The sequence below is a fragment of the Amblyomma maculatum genome, chromosome 2 (genome assembly GCF_055883805.1).
Source record: "Amblyomma maculatum isolate TAMU_Amacu chromosome 2, ASM5588380v1, whole genome shotgun sequence".
Lineage (NCBI taxonomy): Eukaryota > Metazoa > Arthropoda > Arachnida > Ixodida > Ixodidae > Amblyomma > Amblyomma maculatum.
In genome coordinates, this window is record NC_139345.1 from 191,210,648 (window position 1) to 191,232,242 (window position 21,595).

General features: G+C 46.1%; 1 pseudogene; it reads right to left on the minus strand.

Moving 5' to 3' along the window:
* Window positions 1-925: 925 nt before the first annotated feature.
* Window positions 926-21,595, minus strand: part of LOC146200775 (uncharacterized) — an 87,513-nt pseudogene continuing 66,843 nt past the window's right edge.

The window sequence follows — 21,595 nt, forward strand, 5'->3', positions numbered from 1 at the left end:
GAATTTTAAAAATTCGGCGCTTTCCATGACCTCACAGTAACCAAATACGTAGATTCGTGCCTTTGCCTTTCAAAGAACCATGCTTAGGTCACCCGCCACTCATGCTTCTGTGGAAATCCGTAGAAATGAATCTACTTAAAAACTTCCGACGAGTTTGCGTCGCTGCCAGTGCAGCCAACAACGCACCACGTTTCGCCAGCCTTGTTCGACCAGACTTCATTTCACTGGACATATTCACACAATTAGCTAGCCCAACTTTCTGTTCTCTTGAGGATATATCCAGGCACAACGTCATCTAAACCTTAGGATTTCCAATTTCCACACAAACCAACGACAAACAGTACCCTCCAATGCGCTGGCAATGCGCCAGCCTGGGCCGGCGCATTCCGGCGATTGAGCGATGCGCCGAGAGGCGGCGCCACCCGTTCAGCTGTCCGGTCCCTATATTCGGTCGTAGGGAAGGGTCAAGACACTGTTCGGCACCGATGTACAGAAAGTCTGTGATGGACAAAACATGGTCGTCAGCAGTACAGTCAAGTAATTCAAGAGGATCGACGGGATGGCGGGACAAACAGTCAGCGTCTTGATGCAATCGGCCTGACTCGGAGACAATATGAAATGTATATTCCTGCGAGCACAAGGCCCAACAACCTGAGCGCCTTAAGTGACAACAACCAACGCAAGGAATGGTGGTCTATCACTACGCAAAAATGCCTCCCAAACAAATAAAGGCCGGATTTAGTCAATGCCCTAACAAGTGCGAGGCATTCCCGTTCGGTAATTGAATACCTGTGATCGAATCTAGATAGCAGGTGGGAGACGCCATAGAATAGCGCAAATGCCAGTGTCGCTGCGTCGGTTCAAAGTTTCGTAGGTGCCGAAGGGTTGAAATGGGCCAGGACAGGTGGAGCGGTGAGGGCCAAAATCACGGCTTGAAAGGCGCTTTCTTCTTGAGGAGGGCGATGAGCGGACAGGCAACGTTGGCGAAGTTCTGGATAACCCGCCGGAAATAGGAACACAAGCCAAGGGAACTGCGCACATCAGTTGTGGAACGCAGAGTTGGGATGTCAAGGACGGCAACGACTTTACAAGGGTCCGGCTTGACTTATATGGCGTGATCCAAATGTTCAAGAACCTTTATCTGGGTTTGGCTGAAGCTGCACGTCTTTGAATTCAAATAGATACCAGCATTGCGGAAGACAGAAAGGATCGTAGAAAGAGGACCAAAATAGGGTTCGAATGCCGGAGAGAATACCACAACGTCATTGAGGTAGCACAAGCATGTGGTCCATTTAAAGCCACGCAGGGGAGAGTCCATCATCGCTCGCAGGCCGTGGGAGCGTTGAACAGCCCAAAAGGCATAACTTAAGTTGAGGATAGCCCAGAGGGCTGTGGAGCGAAAAATGGTAGGGGTAACATTAAGAGATAGGAAGCGTGCAGAGTGGGTCAGAGAAATAACTCGTTACCGACATTCTAGTGGAAATTAAGAAGAAATGGACATGGGCAGGACATGTAGTGCGAAGAGAGGATAACCGATGGTCGCTTAGGGTAACAAACTGGATTCCAAGGGAAGGAAAGCGTAGCAGGGGGCGGCAGAAAGTTAGTGGGCGGATGAGGTTAAGAAGTTCACAGGGGTCAAGTGGATGCAGCTAGCACAGAACCGGGTTAAGTGGAGAAATATGGAAGAGGCGTTCGCCCTGCAGTGGGTATAGTCAGGCTGATGTTGATGATGATGATTATCAGGGGTAACAAAGGTGTTTTTTTTCAGATCATGTTCGTCTACCGCTGTTTACCAGTATCCTGGACGCAAATCAATTGATGAGAAATAGCTGGCTCCATGCAGGCAGTCCAGTGCGTCCTCTACTCGGGGCAGAGGGTAAACGTCTTTCTTGATGATCGCATCCACGTGGCTGTAATCAACACAGAATATCTAACTGCCGCCTTTTGTTTTCACTAAGATGACAGGTGATGCCCACGGACTGCTGGAGGGCTCTAAATTGTTGTTCGCTAGCATCTTGTCGACTTCTGTCTGGATGGTTTGACGCTCAGAAAGAGATACACGGTACGGCTGGCGGTGGACAGTGCTAGCATTTCCGGCGTTATTGCGGTGTATCACAACGGAAGTTTGGCAAAGAGGACAGTTGCCGAAATCGAAGATGTCCTTAAATGGGTGTTTTGCTGCTACTTCTAATCAGCAAAATTATAATAACTATAATTATAAATTATAATAGCTTTTGTGCCGACGTTGCCTAGCGCAATTGCTAATTCTTTAACGATGACCGCATTTCTTGTTTTATTGCGTTAGCAATACTGCGCCAGGTTTCAGCCCTTTACGTAGTCCCGGGAAGGGCCACATTTGACCTTGAGCTGTAGTCGAGCTGAATAAGGCTTGACCCAAGCCCTATGAAGGTGCCTTAGGGGCCTATAGGGGTAAAGTGAATACCAGGGTCCTAGCAGGCTGATTCTGACATAACCGTCCCATGTGAAACGAGAGGCCCAAGTTGGCAGCTCCTGCCAGCCCACATATAAAGCCTCGCTTTACCCTAGCCCTATGAACGTGCCTTAGTGGCCTATAGGGGTAACTCGATTGCCAGGCTCCTGGCAGGCTGATTCTGCCATAACCGTCCCATGTTACACAAGAGGGAAAAGAAGACTAGTCGATCTTTTGTGTGCCATGTCTTTACTCAGAGCTAAACATCTCATGTTACAACATGAGGTACAATTCAGTGCAGACTATCAAGGGAGGTGAAGTGCATTTGTCACTTCGAAGGCCTAGATGGTTACTTCGATGTAAATTATGATGGAATTTTTGTGGCAAGCGGGCGTCTCGTTCCATAATTTGGCCGCGAATTGACGACGCCTATTCCTGTGTTCTCGGTTGTCGCAAATCCGTTAGCTTTTTATGATTTAGCTGTACAAAATGCCTAGGAGGAAGAACTGGCAGTGGCGGCAGTGGAATTAAATGCGAAGAAGCATATGCCCTAATAGCGTGCGTGGCGTGGGAGAGGTTGGTATTAAGCATACGAGTTTCATGCCATTGCTGCACCAGTTCATCTGTTGTGTTCAGCTGTGCGTTTTCTTCGAGAGCCACGATTGGGGTCGTGCGAGGAAGGCAGGTGATGACCCTCATTTTGTCTCGATTTATAGTGTTAAGGTGATCGTACTGTGTCTTTGTCAAATATTGAAATTTGGTTTGATAAACAAGGCGCAGTTTCACAACTGCCTGCCCAAACTGTCGTGCAACATTTAAGCGGATGCCACCCGTATTTAGAGCAATGCGTCTGATCAGACCCAGAGTCTGGATCGCCTGTTCTATTAGCGCGAGGCAGCCATGCAGTTCTAGTTCCTAACTCACGACTCGTTATTATTTTACTTTTGTACTTTACTGAAGTGGGGTTCCAGACAGATGTAGACGAATTCGTGTTGCAGCTGGTTTAGCGCGTCCTTAGCAGTTGGCGACTGAGATGGACGTAGTTTTACTGGCAGAAAGTTCAAGCCTAATGTAACAAGCATATGTGAACGCAATATCTAAAGCTGATTGCAGGGCAGCGGATTGAGTTAGTAGGTAGTTATCTGTGCTCCACACCATGATATCATCAGCACATAATAAGAATTTAACATCAGGAACATCCTGTACCTGCCATGAAGGTAAGGTAAATGCAATATTAAATAATGTTGGTCAGAACACTGATCCCTGAGGTACACCGCGATGAGGGACGATTGATCCGATGTCATCGCCACTGAGGTGTATTGCAAATTGACTGCTTTCAAGGAAAGATTTTACAAAATTGCGTACTCTAAGTGGTAAATGGAGCATGGCAATTTGTCCAGAATGGCAGCATGACTCATATTATACTCCTTTTCGACGTCGATGACGATGACGGTGCCCAATTCTGACTTGTTATATTGTTACGGGAAAATATTCACAGTACGGCAGTTGTCCACACTACTGAGGATGCTGGCGTTGTCAGAGCGTCGTTTGTATGCGCGGCGTTCGAGAGACCACAGGTGATGCGGTGGCGTGAAAAATGTGTGCGTGCTTGGCGTGCTCTGAATCTCCCGTAACCACGCGGCTACAACAAAGGAGCCGTGGGCACCCGATTGGGCATCATTTCATCAGATAATCCACACTTTACTGAACACATTCCTTATTCTCTTGATCAGAGAACCTCAACAACGCATTTACTCCAAGGCAGAGCGCGGTCTCCAATAATCAGGCCGATCGAGCCGTAGCGGCGTGGCCGAGTGGGTGTGTCAGCGCTAAGTAAAAGGCGCCGCAGAGCCGCCACGCAAAGACCCGATATTTCGGCGCCCTATGCTTCATGCGCTCTGCCGACACGGACCTACCTTCTAATCTACTTCACTATAACTACTACTACGGAACCGACACTTTTTCGATCAAATGAGCTGCATAAGCTATCGTTCAAGAATCTAGACGAACACTTTAGCTGCGCCGCTAACTGTAGGACGAATACCGAATCATACTGCTATGCGTGTTGTTTGATTGATAAACTTTATTGGGAAAAATTGGGGTTAGGGGTATGGGGTTAGGAAAGAGCAGTAGCCGGCAGTCCTCTGCCCAGGAGTTCGTTGGCGTCAGCAGCGGCTCTGGCCCGCTGCAACAGCATAAGCTGATGCTGTGCTTCCGAGTCGGCTAGAAGGTCCTCCCACTGCTCAGGACTAGGACTATCTATTTTAGGCATTATGGGGCTTGCCCTACATCCCCATGTTGTGTGGTATAGTGTAGCAGTGTCACCGCAGCAGACACGTTCGCTTTTGTATTGGGCTGGCCATATCTTATGGTGCAGGGCTCTGTTTGGATATGTGTTTGTTTGCAGGCGCCCAAGTTTAGTGGCTTGTTCTCAGCGTAGCGTGTCATGTGGAAGTGCGTACTTTCTACGCCTCTTCATACACGCTCGTATTGTTTCCCCGTACGTTCCTGGTGTTGTGAAAGGCTCTACCGTTCTCTCTGCCGCCCGGCTAGTGAAACCTCGGACAACGGCATCTACACTAATATTACCCTCCACCCCAGCGTCGGGGACCTAAACAATCGTGTGTTGCAACTTGCGTCTGTTCCTCCTGGCTGGCCGGCTAGGAACCTGTTTGCTATGCGATGAATGCTGTTGTTTTGGAAGACTCGACTGGCGGCTTGCGATTCCGAGACTATTCAGTTACTGTGTTGTCCTCGATTTACTTCTGAGATTGCAATGGCTACTGCCACCTCTTCCACTGTGCGGATACATTTGGTTCGTATACTTGTTCCGTATATGAGCTTGCCTCGTGAGTCAGTGACGGCGGCTGCAGTCGCCTCTTTGCCTTTGTACCTGGCTGCGTGGACGTACATCAGAAAATGTTTTGTGTTCAGGTGTTTGTCAATGGTTTTGGCTCTGGCGTTCCTTCTGCAGTTGTGATTGACAGGGTCTACATTTCTGGGCAGTGGTCTGGAAGGTGTCCCTGATGTCTGGTGCGATATTTGTGGTTTCTGCGCTATTGTCGTCTTAAGGGTATATCCGAGTTTCGTAAGGAGAGCGCGGCCCGTCTTTGTTTGTCTTCTGATCTGGGAGTCGAGCATAGCTTCTATGTTCTTCGAAGGTACATGCGCATGCCCAGATGGTCAAACTTGCTGTTAGAGGCATATGGTGGCAATCTCAGATCCAGTTTGTATTCCTTTCTAATTAGCACGTTCATTTTGTTCCTTTCCGTCTTGGTTGTTTTAAGATATGGGAGACTGTAGGGGTGGCGTGGGATGACGAGGGTTGTCACTATCCGTATTGCGTCTTATGCCTTGATCCCCCTTATTTTGTTTGTTATCCTGCTCATCATTCTAGAGATTTAATTGGTCACAGTGGTAACATATTTTTATCGTGTGATCACGCTTGTCTCCTTCTTGTAACGACTGCCCTACTACTCTCACTTTATCCCTCTAACGAATTGGGTGCCCGTTCATGATTATGTCTATGTCCGGTGGTTTGTACCTGCTAGAGTGTAATATTATGTATTGTGATTTCTCCGGTGAGCACTGCATTTCGCTAGAACGAGCGAAATCCTCAAGTTCTTTCGCAGCGAGTTGTAATAGTTCTTTATTCCCCGGTGGACTCCTTCTGGGTCCATACTGTTACATCGTCTGCGTAGTTTGCACGTTCTTTGTGTTGTATGTTCCTGAGTCTTCTGGCTGTTCCTATCATGGCAATGTGAAACAGTAGTGGAGATATAACTGATTCTTGTGGTGTGCCCTTGTTGGGAATTTCTCGTTTATGACTGTATGTTATTAATCCCAATGATGGCTTTCCTGACCGTTAGGAACGCCTTGACATACTCGAAGGTCTTTCGTCCACAATTTGTTGTCGAGAGTTCCCTGAGTATCGCTTCGTCGCTAATGTTGTCAAATGCGCCCTTCAGACCTATAGACAGTATGATGGTCTCATTTCTTGCCGTTATTCTGTTATGACAGTCTCCTTTAGCTGCAGTAGGACGTCCTGTGTAGAGAGCCTGAGCCTGAAGACGAACATCGTGTCCGGAAGCAGGTCATTGTCTTCCAGATAGTTACTCAGTCTTGTCTTAATAACTTTTGCATAAAGCTTCCCCACACAACAGGTCAGCGAAATCGGTCGGAGATTATACAGACTAGGTGGTTTGCCTGGTTTGGGGATCATTAGGATCTCCGCGTGTCTCAATTCCTCTGGAACTGTACCTTGGTCCCAGTGTTGGTTAATAAAATCCGTTAGTATCTGGATTTGCTTGTCATTTAGGTTTCTAATAATCGCTTTGGTAATCGGATCTTTGCCTGGGGCTTTATTCTTGCTAGTGGCCCAGTGCACACAGCAGGGGCCAGCCATAAAAGCGCAAACAATGTCAGAGAGCACTTGATGGAAGCGCACAAAAACAAAGGCGTTTAAGCAGGCCAGCTTTACACGTAAACGGCTTGTCTCTTAATAGCTCAAAATGGTGTATTGAGGAAACATTTATTTGCGTATGTATTAGGGATCAGTTACATAATGCATGAAAGTTTGCACTTGGTATGTGAAGCGAGGCAGGGCGCACATAAGCACATCGGGCAGATAAGTTCAAAATTCTGTCAGTTCAAAAGATGCCGCCTCACACAAATAGAAGTTTATTGAACACAACGCATATATTAAATATATGTATACATATGATGAATATATATACACACGCACTCACATATATACAATAATATTCATGCAGCATGGCGTCACCGGCATATCCATGTTCAGTTTAGTCGTTCAGTCGTGTCCGACTCTTCGTGACCCTATAGACCATGTCACGCCACGCTTTCCGGTCTCTCACTATCTTCCTAACATCACATAACTTCATTCATCTGCAGCGCCTCGAGGATGCCATCTAACCATCGCGTTCGCTGCCTACCCCTTCTCCGGCGACCCTCAACCTTTCCCAACATCAAATCTTTCTCCAGCGACGCCTCTCTTCTCATCAGATGAGCAATGTAGCTGAGCTTTAACTTTAGAATTTGACCCTCCAATGAGCAGTCAGGGTTTATGGTCGACAATATCGACTGATTTGATCTTCTGGCAGTCCAAGGAACTCTCAACTCTCTCCGCTTCCTGTACTGCTTTAGTGGAGCTCGCTGGCTCCCAGTTGTGCCGCGTGTGCTTCGCCCACGTATACTGGCGGCTGTCCACGATGGCGCTACTGCAGGTCACCTTGGTGTTCACAAAACCTACGACCGCGTGAAAAAACGATTCTTTTGGCCCGGCCTATCTTCCAGCGTTGCAAAATACGTCGCATCCTCAAGAGTCTTCGCCAGCACCACAGTTCAAACGCGTCAATTCTTCGGCGGTCAGCCTTTTTCACAGTACAACTCTCGCATCCATACATCACAACTGGAAAGACCATAGCACGAGTTATACGGATCTTGGTTGGCAGACTTATGTCTCTGCTCTTTACTAGGCGGTCAAGGCTAACCATTGCTCTCTTTCCCAGAAGCAGGCGTCTCCTAATTTCATGGCTGCAGTCTCCTTCCGAGGTAGTCTTGGAGCCCAAGAAGAGAAAATCTGTCACAGCTTCCACTTCTTGTCCATTGATGCTCCAGGACTTGATAGGGCGAGACGCCATGATCTTTGTCTTTTTAATGTTCAGCTTAAGCCCAAACTTCTCCCTCTCTTATTGTACGCGCATCAGAAGTCTCTTGAGTTCCACTTCACTTTCTGCCATTAAAGTGGTATCATCCGCATACCTAAGGTCGTTGATACGTTTTCCAGCAATCTTCACTCCAGCTGAAGACTCGTCCAGACCGGCCTTCCTCATGATGCACTCTGCATATAGGTTAAATAGGCAGGGCGACAGTATGCAGCCTTGTCTCACTCCTTTCTCGATCGGAAACCAATCAGTAAGACCATGCCCAGTTCTGACTGTGGCCTCTTGCCCTTCTTACAGGTTACTGAGGAGACAGATGAGGTGAATTGGAATTCCCATCTCTTGGAGAGCTTGCCGCAATCTATTGTGATCTACGCAGTCAAACGCTTTCGCATAATCAATAAAGCAGAAGTAGATGGGTTTCTGGTACTCTCTTGGTTTTTCCATGCTCTAGCGAAGGTTGGCAATTTGGTCTCTAGTTCCCCTGCCCTTGCGAAACCCAGCTTGCACGTCTGGAAGCTCCCGATCAATCAATCAATCAATCAATCAATCTTTATTTAATGTGCGCAGGAACAACCATGTGGTCTTCGTGCCGCAGCACAAATTATAATATTACAAAAAGAAACAAAAATGAAAATGCACAAACATGTTTACACACACACAGAGAACCCAAAAGAAGAAATAAATAATACATGAAATGAAACTGAGACGAAAAGTATCACGGAAAGTAAGCAATCAATGAGTAGCATCACTTATATACATAGTGAGAGAATTTTTGAGCCCATCAGGAAAGAGAAAAAAAAAATGACGGTAGATAGAAGTGAAAAAAAAACAACCACAACAAATAACTGACATTGATTATAGTAATATAGAATTATACATAAAATAAACAACCATTCCAGGCGCAACAAGTGCATGGTGCTTAAAACACAGGCTAGAAATACAGAATAATACAATAAAGAAGTAGAATTGAACAAGGGACAGTAAGATTCGAATATAAAGTTTAAAGTTGAAATATAAGTAAGAAACGGATAAAAAGTAGTTCAAGATACAGACACCATTGAACAGGAGAAAAAGCAAAAAGTGAAGTAAATAAAATATTAAAGCTAGAAAGTGGGAGTTATATGTGATAAAGTACAATTTAGAATACAACGCTGCGAACATCCAAAGTAAATGAACAGAGCGAGTTTTGGAAGATTCAAGGTGAGGACAAAAAGAGTTAAATAACCACTGCATCCTGTCCAGAGGGGAGTGGGAATGAAGAGGAGAAACCTGAAATGGTCTGAATTCCCTCATGCTCTTTCGCGGAACGCGCAGTAGGATGTACTCTAAGAGCTTAGGGCACATAATGTGGCCATGAAGGAGTTTGTACAGAAATATGATATCAAGTCTGATACGACGGCAGTGAAGAGAAGGAAGATTCAGTTGGACGCTCCTGGTGGAGCGAGAGGGGGAAGTTGTGCAAGGAAATCGATAATCAAATATCCGTAAAAAGTTTTTTTTTGTACTCTGTCAACCTTGTCTAAGTTCGATTTGCAAGTGCCATTCTAAACAACCGACGCATACTCTAAGAGCGGCAAGCATATGGACAGGTACACTTTTAGGAACGGAAGTGGAGTATGGAACTCTCTCGAAAGTCTGCAAACGAATCCGAGTGTGCGCATAGCCCGCGGAGCAATGCGTTTAGTGTGAGAGGAGAAGCTGAGGGTGCGGTCAAAAAGTACACCAAGGTCATTAATTTCATCAACCCTGTCCAACAGCACAGAATTCACAGAATAATGGTAGAGAAAGCTATGTGTTTTACGAGTAAATGACACAACCCTAGTTTTGGAAGAATTGCGGGTAAGTCGATTCTTCGCACACCAATCAGAAAAAGCAGATATGTCCGATTGCAACAACACGCAATCTTGAAAAGAATATATTACCTTGAATATTTTTATATCATCAGCATAAAGAAGAAACGAGGAGTTCTTTATCGCCGAGGAAACATCATTAATAAAAACGGAGAAGAGAAGCGGGCCTAGTACTGAACCTTGAGGAACTCCACTCGTTGCAGGGTAAACGAAAGAAGTCTGTCCATTGACACTGACAAAGCAGAAGCGATCAAGGGCTACGAGTGTGACTTCAACGCTTGTGGAAAACACGAATGCAAGTAAGGCATGAAGATATTAACATTCGCAGTGTACGTGAAAATTTTGTTGAAAGTGCTGTTTATCTACGGGAATGTATCTGCGCGCTCCCTGACCCACCACAGTGGGCAGAAGTTCTGGATGACCTGGTAAAATTGAAGAAATTTTAACCTCACACGCGTCAGCTCAAGGGCAGCTGAAGTGTTTTATTAAGTGTGACCATTTGTTGTTCATGTATACTTCGGAAATAAAGAAAAAAATAAGAGACTTCAACGCCAGAGAGTAGAAGTTTTTCAAGATGTCGTGAGTGAGTAACAACGTCGAAAGCTTTGCTCATATCACAGTACACAGTGTCAACCTGACCCCTCTGAAGGACTGCTGCAGAGGCATACGTCATAAACGTGACTAGGTTGGTAGAAGTAGAGCGACCCGACATGAAGCCATGTTGATTCGGTACTATGATATGTTTGAGATGGAAGGAAAGTACGTTGTGCAAAGCTAATTCGAAAAGCTTAGAGGATGCACATAGAAGAGAAATCGGACGATAATTGGAAACATCAGATTTGTTTCCAGACTTGAAGACAGGAAACACGCGTGCCATTTTCCACACGCGAGGAAAGGCAGCATTTCTTAAACAGTTATTAAGTATGGCAGTCAGCACTGGTACAAAGATATAACTGAAGCCTTTTATTATGGCGGCTGGAATGCCATCAGGCACAAGAGACAAAAATGGTCTCAGACGCTTAAGACTCTCAGTTATCAACTCCTCGTCAAAGAGAATGGAATTAGATAGTGCACCAGATGGGAGGCGAATGGAATCACAATGTGGATGCTTGTAATAATAATAATAATAATAATAATAATAATAATAATAATAATAATAATAATAATAATAATAATAATAATAATAATAATAATAATAATCAATCAATCAATCTTTATTTAATGTGCGCAGGAACAACCATGTGGGCTTTGTGCTGCAGCACAAATAAAAAAAAAGAAACAAATATGAAAGAGCATAAACATGTTTACACACACAGAGAGAACGCAAAAAAAGAAATAAATAATACATGAAATGAAACTGAGACGAAAAGTATCACGGAAAGTAAGCAATCAATGAGTAGCATCACTTATATACACAGTGAGAGAATTTTTGAGAATACCAGATAGAAGAGAGAAAAAAACAATAACAACAAATAACTGACATTGATTATAGTAATATAGAAATATACATAAAATAAACAACCATTCCAGGCGCAACAAGTGCATGGCACTTAAAACACAGGCTAGAAATACAGAATAATACAATAAAGAAGTAAAATTGAACAAGGGACAGTAAGATTCGAATATAAAGTTTAAAGTTTATATATAAGTAAGAAACGGATAAAAAGTAGTTCAAGATACAGACAGCATTGAACAGGAGAAAAAGCAAAAAGTGCAGTAAATATAATATTAAGGCTAGAAAGTGGGAGTTATATGTGATAAAGTACTATTTAGAATACAACGCTACGAACATCCAATGTAAATGAACAGAGCGAGTTTTGGAAGATGTCAAGGTGAGGACAAAAAGAGTTAAATAACCACTGCATCCTGTCCAGAGGGGAGTGGGGATGAAGAGGAGAAACCTGAAATGGTCTGAATTCCCTCATGCTCTTTCGCGGAACGCGCAGTAGGATGTACTCTAAGAACTGAGGGCACATAATGTGGCCATGAAGGAGTTTGTACAGAAATATGATATCAAGTCTGATGCGACGGCAGTGAAGAGAAGGAAGATTCAGTTGGGCGCTCCTGGTGGAGCGAGAGGGGGAAGTTGCGCAAGAAAAGCGATAATGAAATATCCGTAAAAATTTTTTTGTACTCTGTCAACCTTGTCCAAGTTCGATTTGCAAGTGCCATTTCAAACAAACGACGCATACTCCAAGACCGGCAAGCATATGGACAGGTACAGTTTTAGGAACAAAAGTGGAGTATGGAACTCTCTCGAAAGTCTGCAAACGAATCCAAGTGTGCGCATAGCCCGCTGAGCAATGCGTTTAGTGTGAGAGGAGAAGCTGAGGGTGCGGTCAAAAAGTACACCAAGGTCATTAATTTCATCAACCCTGTCCAACAACACAGAATTCACAGAATAATGGTAGAGAAAGCTATGTGTTTTACGAGTAAAGGACACAACCCTAGTTTTGGAAGAATTGAGGGTAAGTCGATCCTTCGCACACCAATCAGAAAAAGCAGATATGTCCGATTGCAACAACAAGCAATCTTGAAAAGAATGTATTACCTTGAATATTTTTATATCATCAGCATAAAGAAGAAACGAGGAGTTCTTTATCGTCTAGGAAACATCATCAATAAAAACGGAGAAGAGAAGCGGGCCTATACTGAACCTTGAGGAACTCCACTCGTTGCAGGGTAAACGAAAGAAGTCTGTCCATTGACACTGACAAAGCAGAAGCGATCAAGGAGATAGTTGCGTAGGAGGGCTACGAGTGAGACTTCAACGCCAGAGAGTAGAAGTTTTTCAAGAAGTAGTGAGTGAGTAACAACGTCGAAAGCGTTGCTCATATCACAGTACACAGTGTCAACCTGACCCCTCTGAAGGACTGCTGCAGAGGCATACGTCATAAACGTGACTAGGTTGGTAGAAGTAGAGCGAGCCGACATGAAGCCATGTTGATTCGGTACTATGATGTGTTTGGATGGAAGGAAAGTACGCTGTGCAAAGCTAATTCGAAAAGCTTAGAGGTTGCACATAGAAGAGAAATCGGACGATAATTGGAAACATCAGATTTGTTTCCAGACTTGAAGACAGGAAACACGCGTGCCATTTCCACACGCGAGGAAAGGCAGCATTTTTTAAACAGTTATTAAATATGGCAGTCAGTACTGGTACAAAGATATAACTGAAGGCTTTTATTATGGCAGCTGGAATGCCATCAGGTCCAGGAGACAAAGATGGTCTCAGACGCTTAAGACTCTCAGTTATCAACTCCTCGTCAAAGAGAATGGAATTAGTGCACCAGATGGGAGGCAAACGGAATCACAATGTGGATGTTTGTAAACGGAGGAAAAATGTTGGGCAAAACTGTCGGCAACATCCCGAATTTCCGAACCCTGAGAGTCAACTAAGCTGATACTTCAATCTGATTTAATGGATCGCTTGCGAACGTAACGCCAGAACTGACTAGGACAATTTGAGGCACTCCTCTCTAAAGACTCAAGATAGAAGTCATAGTCCTGCTTGTATAAGCGTTTGCAAAGAGAACGCACACGGCGAAACTCATCTGCCCAATTGCGAAACCCAGGGCGTTTCGCTTTACGATGGGTCCGTTCCTAGAGTTTTAACGCCGTTATTAGTTCCCTTGAAAACCAGGAAGGGAACTTCCTACGCGTAGGAGTATGCAAAGGTATGTACCGACGCATACCATCTAGAACTATTTCTGTAAAGCGACTGACTTGTCCATCTGAATCATTAATGTCATTTAAAAGGGACCAGTCGACGGAAGAGAAGAAATTGAAAAGACCGACATAATCGCCACGTGCATACGCGAAACGGGGCGAATTCCTCACCCGATCTGAATTAGCAGAAGGTGAGGCAGAGACAGCAGGAGTAACTAGAAGTGGAGGGTGAAATTTGTCACAGCGAGTAAGCGGTATGTCTGAACTCGAGACTCGAACACTTTCAAAATTCGATAGACAGATGTCAAGAATATTGCCACAGCAGTTTTCAGTGAAATTGTGTTGCTGTAAAGAGTTAAAGGCTACAAAATCAAGTAGAGCGTTACACTTACTTAATATGTAATGATTGTTGTGAGAAGAAATAAATGAGTTCCAGTTGATACCAGGAGTATTAAAATCGCCTAAAATAAGAAGTTTGTGTTTGCTATGACGGGTTATAACATGTTCGATTGAGAGCAGAACATCATCATAGGCTGGAGGAGGAAGATTCGGAGGAATGTAGAAAGCTGCAAGTAAATGTTTTTCATGTCGATTTAAAGTGAGCTAAAGCCACACACATTCTTCAACAGTTTCCAGATCGGAACGTCGAAAACACTTCACAAAACTGTCAATAGCAATGAGCACCCCACCTCCTCTTGATTTGGGACCTGTTTCAGGGCGGTCGCTACAAAAGACAGAGTAATTATTTGGAAAGAAATCATTGGAAGGAATATCACTTGACAGCCAGGTTTCGGTAACCACAACAGCGGTATAAGAAGAGGACAAGACGCTAGAAAAAAATTCAGATCCATTAGTCCGAAGACCTCGGGCGTTTTGATAATAGATATCCAAATTAGGGGCCACTGAAATTTTGCGTCAGTTCAGAGGGATGAAGCATATCGTCGTAAAGCTTCCCACGAAAGTCCTTATATATGCAACCCATCGGCCACATCGAAGGCTCAACAAGCTTACTGTAGGATTCTTCATCAACTTCAATGTGGAAGGACGAGTAGGAGTCGTACCTTGTTTTAAGCTGCCGGCAGGAAATGGGGGTAATATTCACTGATTTTAGATGGTTGGTAAGGTCTACCGATGTAGTATCGGGACTGAGTTTAGAGACTAAAATAGTCTTCGGACGCTTTTTTTTGGTAAATGGCAACGTTCAGGACAGATGAGCTCGATGCGCCAGTAATGGCTCGACTTCGGTGCTTCTTCATCGCACTGGGTGAGTTAACCGCACGGGGAGGAGCAGATGCAGAAGATGAGCAGGTAATATCGACAGGAGTCATCCCTCGATGAAGAGCGGTGGAGTAGTCCACAGATGGCTGCTCCTCACGGGTAGGATTGCCCACGGAGACAACGAGAGGACGCTCGACGAGAGGACGCTCACACTGCGAAGCAGCGCACCGCACAAGCTCCTGGCGTAGGCCGCGAACATCGGCACGTAGAGAGGCAATGACCTCGGCTTGTTGTACGAAAGCCCGCGAATTCTCTCCACGAAGGCGCTCGTTCTCTTCCCTTAGCTGGGCAACCTCGTCGCTCAGAAAAGAGATTCCCTCAAGCGCGTCGAGGAGGAGAGCCCGTAGCGAGGCAAACTCACCGCCATGTTCGCCGGTCGCGGTTGAAGGGGGGAATAATAATATTCATAATAATAATAATAATAATAATAATAATAATAATAATAATAATAATAATAATAATAATAATAATAATAATAATAATATTAATAATAATAATAATAATAATAATAATAATATTATTATTATTATTATTATTATTATTATTATTATTATTATTATTATTATTATTATTATTATTATTATTATTATTATTATTATTATTATTATTGTAAGGCAGCACTTGAATGAACGTCTGTTCTCTTTCAGAACCAGCTGGCACCCAGCGCGTGACGCTCCAAGCAGCGGTGAGCGATGATGATGATGATGAATCTATACAGATAAAAGAGGTGAAATTTTGCGCAATGCGCTCACACAAATCCTCCCGGTAAGAGAGCGGCCACCCTGGTCGCTGATTACAGGTCTGAGGAACGACGTGCATAAGGCTTCATGCGTGAGACGTGGACGATCTTTTCGGTGCGGCGACGTCGATCTGCGACGGTCTGCGAAGGAATAACGCGATAGTTTACCGGAGACGTTTGTTGGAGTACTGTAAAAGGGCCAATGTAACGATGGAGGAACTTCTCACATAGGCCAGGAATGCGTATTGGTGTCCACAGGAGAACTTCGTCACCGGGGTAAAAGGAGGGAGTTCGATGGCGTTGATCATACAGGGCTTTGCGTTCTTGTTGGGCGTCTTCCGTGTTCAAACGGGCAAGTTGGCGACAGTGGGCCATATGAGCGGAAACTCTTCGCCCAGACATTCAGACGTGGAGGGAGCAGAGAAGAAATTAGTGTCGAATACAGTGGATGGTTCGAGGCCATAAACTAAAAAGAAAGGGCTATACCCAGTGGTGCGCTGAACAGCGGAATTGTAGGCGTAGTTGATGAAAGGTAAAACGTTGTCCCAGTTCTTGTGATCAGGAGCGATGAACATGGATATCATGTCGGACAAATTACGGTGAAAAGGCTCGATGCATCCTTTGATTAGAGGGTGGTAACTATAAAAACTTTTACTGAGGGTGTTAGCGGCGTGTAATACTTCCTCAAGAAGGTGAGAAAGAAATGTCTTTCCACGGTCACTAATGAGAATACGGGGAGCTCTATAACGCAAAACGATCGCACACAGGAAAAAATCGGCGACTTCAGAGGCAGTACCGGAGCGAAGAGGGGCGGTTTCAGCGTACCGCGTCAGATGGTCGATGGCAGTGACAACCCAACGGTTGCCGTCTGACGTCAAATGAAGAGGACCAAACAAGTCAATGGCGACCGTGTTAAAAGGCACAGATGGGCAAGGTAGAGGTTGCAGTAGGCCAGCAGGAAGAGATGTTGAACGCTTGCGACGCTGGCAAGACGGACATGATGAAATGTATTTGGCGACGCTGGCAGAAAGTCCAGGCCAGAAGTAGCGGCTCTTGATACGGTTATAAGTTTTAAAGGGGGCTAAATGTCCAGCCGTGGGGTCGTCGTGATAAGCCTCCATAATTTTAAAACGAAGGGAGCAATGTACAACGGGCACCCAGCGTTGACCTGTAGGGTGATAAACGTACCGCGGCCACTGGCGTCTGTGTGAAGTATGGTGGGTGCGTCCGCTTCAAAATGGCGAAGCACAGGAGTGGAAGTGAGTGCCTGCTTGAGAGCTTTGAAGGCATCTTCACATTCAGTGGACCAGGTGTAAAGTACTCTGAAAGACACGAGCTTGTGTAACGGGGCCGCAATGGTGGCAAAGTTCCGAATAAAACGGCGGAAGTAGGAGGCTAAGCCAATGAAGCTGCGAAGATCTTTCTGACGTTGGGGCCGAGAAAAATTAATGACAGCCGCAATTTTTTCGGGATCAGGCTGGATTCCTGCCTTACTGACGACGTGGCCGAGTACTTTGATTTGATGCTCTTACTGGCAAAGTATCATTTCTTTGTATTCAGCTGAAGCCCCGCATGGGCAAGGGACGTGAGGACCTCAGTGAGACGCTGTAAGTGCTGAGCGAAATTCGACGAGAAGACAATGATGTCGTAGCGATAACATAGGCATGTTTTTAATTTCATGCCGCGAAGCACGGTATCAATCACGCACTCAAAGGTGGCCGGCGTATTGCAGAGTCCGAAAGGCATCACGTTAAATTCATAGAGATCGTCGGGGTAGAAAAGGTAGTCTTATTCTTGTCTGCGTCGTGCCTAGGAATTCGCCAGTACCCAGAGCAAAGGTCGAGACTGGAGAAATACTCAGCGCCTTGGAGACAGTGTAATGCGTCATCAATACGAGCCAAAGGGTAAACATCCTTGCGCGTGATCTTGTTAAGTGCCCGATAATCCATGCAGAAACGGACTGAGCCATCGTTTTTCGAACTAGAACCACAGGCGAGGACCAAGAGCTCGTGGATGGCCGGATGACATTTCGAGCAAGCATGCCGGCAACTTGCTCCTCAATGACTTTGCGTTCTGCTGCCGAAACGCGATACGGCCGTCGTGGAACAATAGGAAAGCCGCCCGTCTCTATACGATGAGAGGTGACGGAGGTCTTTTCTAATGCTGAGGTTCACACCTCAAAAGAGACTCGGTGCCGTAAGAGAACGTCTAGCAGAGCTGTTGACTGCTCGGATAGGAGGTCAGGGCTGATGGCAGCTGCGAGCGCAGAGGATGTCGGAAATGGAGGCTTGGCAGCAGGCGGTGGTGCTCAGGAAAGTGTGTTGAGGGGAACAGGATTGCCGTAAAAAATAAACCTAAAAGTGGCGCCTCTGGCAGTAGGAATAGCTGGAAAGTTGTATTTAGGGCCGCAACCACCGCGCAACCGCGGGTGAAGGAGGTGAGGCACGAGGTTAGAGCTAGGCCGTCGGAGGTACACCGAGGAGCGGGCATAACGAAAGCCTCGCCATCGAGAACGTAGTCCAATGCCACGATGATCAGCTGCTCGCGTTCCAGGGGCAGAGCAAAATCAACCGCTGCGAACACGTGCGTTGGTGAACAATAAGAAGTCGGTAATATATCGGGGTCTGCAAGCTGAATGAGGTGCACACGGCAAGAGAGGAGGGCGGACGCCGACGATAAGAAATCTCACCCCAAGATCATGAGATGAACGCACGTGGGGAGCACAATAAATTCGATATGATGCCGCTGGTTATCGATGAGGACACGTGCTGATCATTGGCCGGTGGGTTTCATGAGAGTGCCATTAGCTCCACGAAGTGGCGGACCAATGTATGACATTATAAATTTGCGCAGGTGAGAACATAGAGGGAAATGCATGACGGAATACGCGGTGCCGGTGTCGATGAAGGCCTCAATATACAGTCCTTCAACATTTACTGTTAACATATTGGACGGGCGTACGGGACGAATTGTAGAGTTTAAACTCGAAGCAGCTTTCCCTCCAAAACTGCTTTGGTTAGTTTTACGCTCTAGGTGCGAAGGTTTGCGAGGCAGGGCGAAGCGGTGACGTGCGGCGAAAAGGCGAAGGGAATCGGCGTCAGGAAGGACCCGATGGCCGGGAACTATCGGTGAAATCTGGAGGAGAGGAAGAACGCCGGGAAATGTCTGATTAGGGCAGAGTACAAACATCAGGCTGGCGCACGCGGGCACATTCAAAGGGAGCATAACCTCGTTGCTCGTCTTGCCGGCCGCGGCGACAGACACGGGCAATGTGGCCATGTATCCCACAATAGTAGCACGCAGGGCGGGAGGGGCGCCAGGCTGGAATAGGGCGGGGCACTGCAGAACATGGTGCCATGGCAGCGACGTTCCCGCACACGGGTGCCGAACAAGTCGGAGAAAGCAGGGCGGGTGGGCGTGAAGTAATCTCGGCATAGGTTGGCGAGGGAGGTTGGAAGGCGATGGGAGGCGGAAAGAGAGGTTGGCAGGCAATGGGAGGCGGAGAAGGTGCCACAGTGCAGTTAAAATTGGTTAGTTCATCTTTGATGATGCTGCGAAAATTCACGGTTGCTGGCGGAAGAACTGGAGATACATTAGTTGGATTGGTGAGGCCGTAGAGCTCCTCTCGGATTAGCGTATTTGCGTATTAGGGAACGCAAATTTCCATCTATGGGGGAGCCGCCACCATTGGGATCTTGCATGAGGTGGCACGACTGTAGCTGGTCCAGACGTTGACAGGTAGATATGATGTCAGACACGGACGATGTCTGCTGAACCACGAAAGCGTTGAAAGCGACTGTGTTGATGTCCTTAATTTTGTAGTGAACACGCTCAGACTCAGGCACAGCAGCGTTGACACGACGGCAAAGGGCCAGAATATCCTCAACATACGACGTATAGGACTCGCCGGGCTGCTGGAGACGAGCTTCGAGTTTTTCTTGGCCTGCTCTGAGCGACCAGCCGCAGTGCTGAAAATTTTCTTTAGCTGGTTCGTGAACGTGTGAACGTAGGCCAGTCAGCTATGTCGTCCTCATGATTGAGGAACCAGGTTTTGGTTACGTAGGCCAAGTAAAAGACGATGTTGAGCAGTTTGCGAGCTTCATTCCACCGGTTAAATGCACTGACCCTGTTATAGTTGTCGAGTCAGTCATCGACTTCTTCATCGCAAAGGCCGGCAAAGATCTGGGGATCGCGCTGGCGGCTGGTGACTTGTCCAAGAAAGGGCAGCCGCAGTAGAAGCAGGAAACACCGGGGATGAGCGAGCACTGTTGCCTTCATCCATAGCACAGGGCCGTTGACGCAAGCGAAGGCCTGAACGGAGCTTCAGGGAGAATGATAGGTGGGTCTAAAGCGAGAGGTGGGAATACGAATCGCACGTCTGCCACCTAAAGGCAGCACTTGAACGAACGTGTGTTCTCTTTAAGAACCAGCTGGCACACAGAGCGTGACACTCCGAGCAGCGCTGAGCGCTGATGATGATGATGGATATATACAGATGAAAGAGGTGAAAGTTCGTGCAAGGCGCTCACAATATGATTGGTTCATAGGAGGGTAAAGACATAGAATCTGCCACACACATTTCTATGGTGGCGAAACGTAGTGGCGTCCGTGTGCTGTGCGATGTCAGTGCATGTTAAAGGTCGAGAGGTGGTCGAAATTACTCCGTAGTCCTCCACTATGACACCTCTTTGTCTCTTTCCGCTTTCATTCCTGCCGTCCTCCCCTATGGCGCGGTCAGGTGTCCACAGAACTATTGTGAAAGATACTGTGCTTGTCCTGTGAACCAATTATTAAGGCGAAAGCCTTTAATGGCTTGTATTGTCGTCCGTTCGCAGAGGGTGATGGGGCTGGTAAAGGCGGGTCACCGCCACTGGCCGCGGGGGCTAGCCTGACACCGAATTTTTATCTGTTGTAGACCGTCATTGCACACACCACCGCTGGTGGTTGACGACGGCTGTTGTTGCGGCGCGCGTCTTACTTTCCCTCTTCCTTTTATTTCTTCTCTATATTCTCTTCTATCGGCGTGAGGCAACGGAGGTGGCTCAGCTACAGAGCCAGCAGCAGGCCCGTGCCTTTTCTTTTTCTTCTTCCTACAGCCACAACAACAACATAGGGTGTCACACCTTTGGCAGTGACCCAAAAAATGGCCATAAACTCTTACTAGCTATCAGTTACTAATTACTAGACTAACACTTCTAGGAAATTAACATTAATTAGTTAGCATTAATAGAGTACCTATTTAAAGTAACTAGTTGGCACTAACTATTCAGTGCTAATTGGGCACTAATGAACACTAATTAGTTTGCACTAATCAAGTCATACATAAACTAATCCCTTACCACTAATCGGGTACTGATTAGTCTTGCACTGGCTAGTTAGCACTAGTAGGGTACTAATCAACACTAATTAGCAGTGATTAGCACCAAAAATGTACAGTAGCAATTTATAGTACGACGTCGTCGTTTCTAGAGCTGCATAGACAAGCAGTGAAACTTTGTTTGTGATTGACTGCAGGAAAACAATGGCAAAGACCGTCTACGGTCATTATGCGTCATACTATCAAATCCGTCAGCAGTCACTCTTGGGCAGACGATGTGTCAAAATGCCCCTTCGCCGCGCTCTTGTATGCTCAAACGCTAAGCGCGCCAGAGCTGCTGAGCGCAAACGCAAGTCAAGAGAAGCTCAACAAGAACACGGGCAACAGCCAGACATCCTCCTCCTGTTAAATCTCTCACTATCACGCAAATACGCATTCTTAGACACATACAACAAATTACACTGCTTACTCCTGCCAGATTGTTTCTATATCGAATCAGACATTCCCCCGCGTGCCCAAATTGTTCCGAACACTATGCAAACTTAGAACATTGCTTGTTTTCATGCCCTGCCGCAATTGAATAACCCCACTTTCCACACCCTCCTCCCTTAATGTGGGAGGAGGGTC